Raw genomic sequence first — 6714 nt, 5'->3', positions numbered from 1 at the left:
GGCCCAAAATCATCCATTATCTTTACTTTAGATACAAAATAATACTTATTGTTTTAACTGGTGCAATAATAGTCCTTTTTGTTTAAAAAATGAGTGCATTTTTAGTCATCACCCTAACACTGTGAATTTTTTTAACAACAGCCTCCTCACGTTCATATCAAGTAAACACGAGCACCATTAGGCAAGGGAAATCAATGCAAAAACACATCAAATAAGCCTTGAGGCATCGACGCTGCATTAACAATTCAGACTTCTCTGTATCACTGCATCAACAATTGTTTCAATCTATTAATTTCATGGTCTGATAAGACTCATGAAGATAAAAGATAACGTCAACTTCTATGTTAGGTGATGCCAGATTCTTCATCAGGTTAGTAGAGGTTGGTTAGAATTTTCATCAGCATCGAAGATTTTGGCTAAGAGAAGCTTTATACGCTGCAACTCAGGCTCTTAGACTACTAAACCTTCTGATTTAACTTCTTTGAGATGATTAAATGTCACATTTGTGAAACGTTCCGCTTGAAGAGATTCTGGGATATGAACATCATCATAAAAGTAGGTTTTACTGAAGGATTAATCAATGATATTTTACTTTCTTTTCAGTTGCTTGCTCTGTCGTTAACGTGTTATTTTTGGGTCGCAACTATCTTGCAGCGTGAAGCCACTGAAACTGCTCAAGTTACGAGTTATCAACTCTGTCAAGCTGATGTTGGTAATTGCTTCCTTATACTGCTTATGGTTTGCAACCCAAATATACTTGGTTTGTCCTCGTCGATCAGCTGTTGGTGAAGAGGCTGATCTCGAAGTTCTTGTGTTTATGGAAATATATTTTTTCCTCCTCATTGACTGTGCATTCAGTCTATGAACTCATGAGAACCCCCAAAACTTATGCCCTTAATGACTAAATAAAAATCATAGTGACTAGTGACACAGAAAATCTTAAGGTTCAAATTGATTCAAACCCTTGTCAGCAACATTTTACAGATTAGGTTTTTTTTGAAGGGAAAAAAATAGTATGATAGAAAGGTAATTGACTGATGTTAAAAAAAATTAACAGTATTAGGTGATGATTAAAAATACACTACTTTTTAATTAGTGCACCAATTGAAAGAATATGTATTATTTTATATGTAAATAAAGATAAGGTATGATTTTGAGCCTTTACTCTATTCTCTGGGTAAGAGAAAGTATAATCTATAAACCCTTTGTTTTTTTAGTATACATGTTGATAATTAGTAGTAAAAAAAGATGTGGAGTAACATTCTTTTGTTTTTTTTTTGGGTTCATTTTTTATGAACAAAGAAGTTTCGATAACTTTTATTTGAAGTTTTGCTTTGGGTCTTTTGATTCTAACAGAAGAAGACCCAATTTGGTTAGATGTATTTTTTTATTCTAACAGAAGCCCTAATTTGGTTGGATGGGTTTTTTTATTCTAACAGAAGATGCCCCAATTTGGTTAGATTGTTCACTTGGGATTTCTTTTCACTTTTGAATTTAACGGAAGAGAAAAGACCCAATTCACTTTTTTTAATTTCTACATAGATTAGGTTGTTTCAAAAGATCTAGATTTGTAAAGAAGGGATAGTTTGTATATTCTCTCATTCTTCACTTCGTCACTTTTTGTTCTAATACGCTAAGTCAAAGATCTATTTGCTTTTAAAATTGATAAGAGAACTTGCCATGAATTTTTGGAGAAAACAGGCATTTCTTAATTTACCTTTTTTATAAGGGCGAAGTACATAGTTGTTATGTAATTACATATAAATTCATGACTTATTGTGGTTTTGATCTGAGTTGTAAATAATTAGTTAATTTCTTTATGTTTTCATGTTTTAGTAACTTGATAAATCAGAAAAAAAATATCTATTAGCTGTTGTAATGTTGACTTCACTCTTCTTCTGATTGTTCTTTATTGATGAATTCTCTATGAAAATGTTGCTTTGTTGTCTGTTCATATTAGTTGTAGCGATGGTCAAATAGTAGTGAAAGAGATTAAGAAAAAAGGTGACAAGTTCATCGAAGAAGATGACACATGGTCAGCAGCATATTTTCTGAAAACATCCGAGAAAGGAAAAATAGATTACCTCCTGAAAAATGTCCCAAACATTTTTCCGAACATTGTATTTGGAAATTTCTGGAAATGTCCAACTGAAAATCTTTATTATATGTTCGAACTGGGTCTCAATTAGAACATGTCATAGTTCTAGTGTTGGAATGAATCTGTTTTGAGTTAATTTAGACACATCCATCGTAGTTTTATACATGTACGCGACATTGCCAGGTGTTAAAATTGAAGCAAGTCTTAAATCTGCAGACTTTTGATTAGGTCTATTGGTCTCTCAGACAGTGTCTAACATGAGCAGTACCATTCACATCTACGATCATATTGCAATTTGTCAATTCTCTTGGATTTGCTTGACGATTGCTGATATTTTATTTTGGATAGTTTTATGGTTCTGTCGTATTGTTTGTTTGTTTCTTACATTAATTTGTATGAAGATTTAGCAGATCAATAATTCAAGCTACACCGAGATGGCTCTTCAGGGTATTGTTGGTGCTGTAGAAGCGACATGGACCAACAAGCAACAAGTAATTGAGACTGAGCACTTAATGAAAGCTCCTTTGGAGTAGAAAGATGGGTTGGCTCAAAGGATATTCACTAAGGCTGGGTAACACATCAGTTTTGCAAGAAACAAGTAATTTTATATCTCAGCAGCCGAAGGTATGAAAAAAAGGGACTGATTGTGAATTCTGAGTAGTTCATGGAATAGAGCATCAGATCTTTTTTCTCGCAGGTTGTGTGGCCCAATATTGGGGTCACATCTTAGTTCCCTCCTTTACAATACAAAGAAGCATAAGAAGGAAATAGGAGATTTCATTGTGTCTGTGGAGAATATGTTGTTAGCTTTTCTTTCAGATAAAAGATTTGGTCAAAAGTTATTTAGGAATCTCCAGCTTACGGAGAAGGCTTTGAAGGATGCTGTCACTGCTGTTCATGGAAGTCAGTAACTGATTCGAGTATGTATCTCTCTTTATGTATCTTCAAGTTTTGTAGCCATGTCTCTTCTGAAAAATAGCTAGGGTGTTCAAGTTGATGTTGACAGATGAGCTAAGCTGCCTTTGGCTATGGCTAGATTATGTTTCGCTTCATCTCCTGCTTATTGTCCTAATCTATTTATGATGTCCGAACCAGTGCCAATTTAGTAATTATTCACTGCACACGTACTATGAAGTCTAAGATAGGTGGCAATTAGGTCCAGGGATATGAATTCTTGTAGCATTTCAGCAGCATGCTGATTGCCAGTGTTTGAAATGCTAATGTGGTTTATTTTACAATGTTTTAGTTCATTTGTGTTTTTTCGTGTAATCCTAGAGAAATTGCTGCAGAATTTGTATATGCATACTTATTGTGAATTGGGCTTATTATGGTAATTTGGTTTTAGAAAATGGATGCATCGGTAGGAATCCATAACAAATGGATATTATATTTGAGTATTTGATGCTTGGTGTTGGAATTAAATTTTTTTCAGTGCATTATTCGATTCGATGTACTTTCAAATAGAAAGCAAAAGGATTGAACCTCTCAAATCTCTGGGAGAGCAAGAGTGTTCTGCAATTTTCAGTCAATAAATTTTGTTTTTGGTTTGTTTAAAGCTGCAACAACAATTTATAGAGTAGACTGGACGTCCAAAACTCCACATGGCTAATCCAAATCCTCCTGTAAGTTTTAAGCTTTATTGTAAAGCTTGTGTATATATGAAAGCTCTGTTTAGCATCAGTGTTGATCAGTATGGGAGCCGATTCATTCAACAAAAACTTGAAACTGCTACCACTGAGGAGAAAAACATGGTTTTCGAGGAAGTTTTTCCCCAAGCTCTTACTTTGATTACTGATGTCTTCGGGAATTATGTTATCCAGAAGGTATGTCTAACTTTGGTTGTTCTATACAGTATATATTGATGTTGAGTTGCATCATCTTTAAGTCCGTCTTTTTCTCTTTAAAATAGATTATCATTTACCTATTTCTCGTGCAGTTTTTTGAACATGAAATGGCATCTCAGAGGAGAGAAATGGCTAGCGTACTCTTTGGGCATGTACTAACGCTGAGCCTTCAAATGTATAGTTGTCAATTGATACAAAAGATATACCGAAGTGAATCCAGAAATGCTCATATGTGCTCAAGTGTTATCTGCTAGCATTTATCTTTTGTTTTGGTTCTTATTCTAATACACTGAATGTAGCACCAACCAGTGGGCTCTCTGGGCTTATTATCAGCTTTTCAATAACTTTTGAGTTATATCCAGATAAAAGTTGTGATATGGTTCGCTCTACAGGAAATAAAAGTTGTTGACATGTACCAGAAGATTAAAATGGTTGAGTAGCTTGATGGTCATGTAATATGTTGTGTACGAGATCAGAATGGGAATCATGTCATTCAGAAATGTATTGAATGTGTACCAGAAGATCACATTCAATTTATCGTCTCAACACTTTTTGGACAAGTTATTACTCTCTCTACCCATTCATATGGCTGTCGAGTAATACCGGTAATTGAGTAATGTGTCATATTCTTATCCATTTGTCGTAGTAATTTTGTTTGATATTTACTAATATTCCTTGATCATTCGGAGAGTATTGGAACACTGTAGCAATCCAGAAACTCAAAGCAAAGTGATGGAAGAAATCCTGGAATCTGTAAGCATGTTGGCATAAGATCAATATGGTAATTATGTTGTTCAGGTATGAAATACTCGCTGCTAAGCATGTTTTTAAACAAGGTAAAATTTTGTCAACAGAGCTGCCGCTTCCTTCAGCAGACGTAAGAAAATTTTGTCATAGACATATATTAAATATTTAATATTCCACATTTTATTTCATTGATTGATGGTTGTCCTGCTTTTTTATTATTTATAAGAAAATACTTTATCTCATCGCTTTAGAGCCAATAATGAGGTCTCTACTCTTAAGTGCAATTCCACAAGTGGAATTTGGAGAGGGTAACATGTACGTAGACGTTACCTCTACCTCGAAAAGGTATAGAAGCTATTTTCAAAAGGTTTCTAATTTCTATTTTTGACTATATTGTAGAATGATTGGGTGATCTGCAGAGTATTTCATAAAATAATTGGTGGAAAGAAAATACACATTTCAGGGCTGATGAGAGGGAATTTTGATGAAAATGAAGACTTAATTCTTTTTGCCACCATTGACAGATTATGGAGCTGAAACAACAGCTGATGTTCCAAGATCTTTGGAAAGTTTACTATCAATAGACGAGTTGTATGATGAACTTGAATCTCTTCTTGAAAGTCTAAAACCCCCATTTTACTTTCTTTGATTTTGCTTATTGGATCATTTATATAGCATTAGAAATTGGAGGTATCAAGAGACTCTTACAAAAGTTGTTTGTCCTGCTACATTGCTTTTATTTTACATCTTCAGTTCTTCTACTGACAGCTACGACTTATATATATATATATATATATATATATGCCCGTGGTCTAAAAGAAAAATTTGTTGTCACAACACACATACATGGAGCATCTTCATGCATAACGTTTGGCTCATTCTTTACCCCACACGAGTTATCTTAGAGGGTGAGGGAGCTAGGGCAACAAGGTTTGTGCAAGAGTTGCAAATGAAGTATAACCAAAGCTAATTGCTAGCTGCAGGTCATACAAAAAGTAACAATGCCGACAATAACATACCCAATGATTCAAGTAACTTTTTTTTTTCAAAAATACTCAAATGTAATCGTACAAAGTGGGATCTGGGGACGAGACGATAGACTGTAAGAAGACCTTACTCCTACCTTGGAGATAGAGAAGGAAGTTTCCATCGGTATAAATGATATACTCGCTGACCTATCATGAACAAGAAAAAGCTAAATACACAGATCTAACCTACTTTTTTAGTAAAGAACGAACTGAAGGGGCACAATATTGCTACTAACATTGACTCCAGTGGATTATTCTGGCAGGGCACAGTGGTCTTACCGAAAGAGGAGTGTTACAGTTACCTGAGAGAACTCTTAACAGAAACCAAGTTATGTTTGACTGCTAAATCTAACTAATGTCGGTTGTTTGCCTATACGACATTGGCTCTTCAGTTACCACTTCTTACCAGCATGCAGGTAGGCACTTCTACTTATTCAGGTATGTGATCTGAAGGATTCCCTTGGCTTTCCACAGCTTTGTAAAATATATAGGACTTCATGGAGCATTATGCTTGCTCCAACTATTGTGAATTGTTTGTCAAGTATTATTCAAGAAAAGTTCGGTCACTCTTTCAACCCGAACAGATTACATGGTGCATCTATTTTGCTGTACTAACATCACTGAAAAAACAAAAGCTAGTAATCTTCTGATTTCAGACACATAATATTCACAAAAAGTACCAGAAAGAAAAAACATACTGCAAGCTATGTTGCTCGGACTCTTCAAAAATGTCAACGGGTACATCTCGAATTCTCCAAAAGTAGTTTATTTTTGCAGAATCCGATACGGTGCGGCATCGAAAGTGAAGAGTTCGCGCAACTTAGCCTGCAAGTAAATCTATCCCTTTCCTCCATCAATATCCTCTAGACAAATACAATTTTACTTCTGGCAATAAGGGGCTTCAAGTTTTTTTCTTGTCCAATTCGATATAATTTGCAATAATATACATAATCCAAAAATCATGCGGCGAAAGTCTTAAAAATAACACAATATTGCA

The 6714-nt window shown here is 34.7% G+C and overlaps 1 long non-coding RNA gene across 2 annotated transcripts; it reads left to right on the top strand.

The window, feature by feature from the left end:
• LOC107873155 lies at window positions 1-5450 on the top strand. 2 transcript variants are annotated; one of them, XR_007056758.1, is made up of 3 exons: window positions 26-2722; window positions 2796-3921; window positions 4035-5450. It is a non-coding gene; the product is annotated as an uncharacterized LOC107873155 (long non-coding RNA). The 2 variants fall into 2 exon arrangements; XR_007056757.1 differs by having other exon boundaries at window positions 1-2722; window positions 2796-5450.
• Window positions 5451-6714: the final 1264 nt, after the last annotated feature.

This window comes from Capsicum annuum, chromosome 6 (assembly GCF_002878395.1).
Source record: "Capsicum annuum cultivar UCD-10X-F1 chromosome 6, UCD10Xv1.1, whole genome shotgun sequence".
Lineage (NCBI taxonomy): Eukaryota > Viridiplantae > Streptophyta > Magnoliopsida > Solanales > Solanaceae > Capsicum > Capsicum annuum.
Note: the sequence above shows the minus strand (reverse complement) of the source record. Positions and strands in the feature narration are given on the sequence as shown.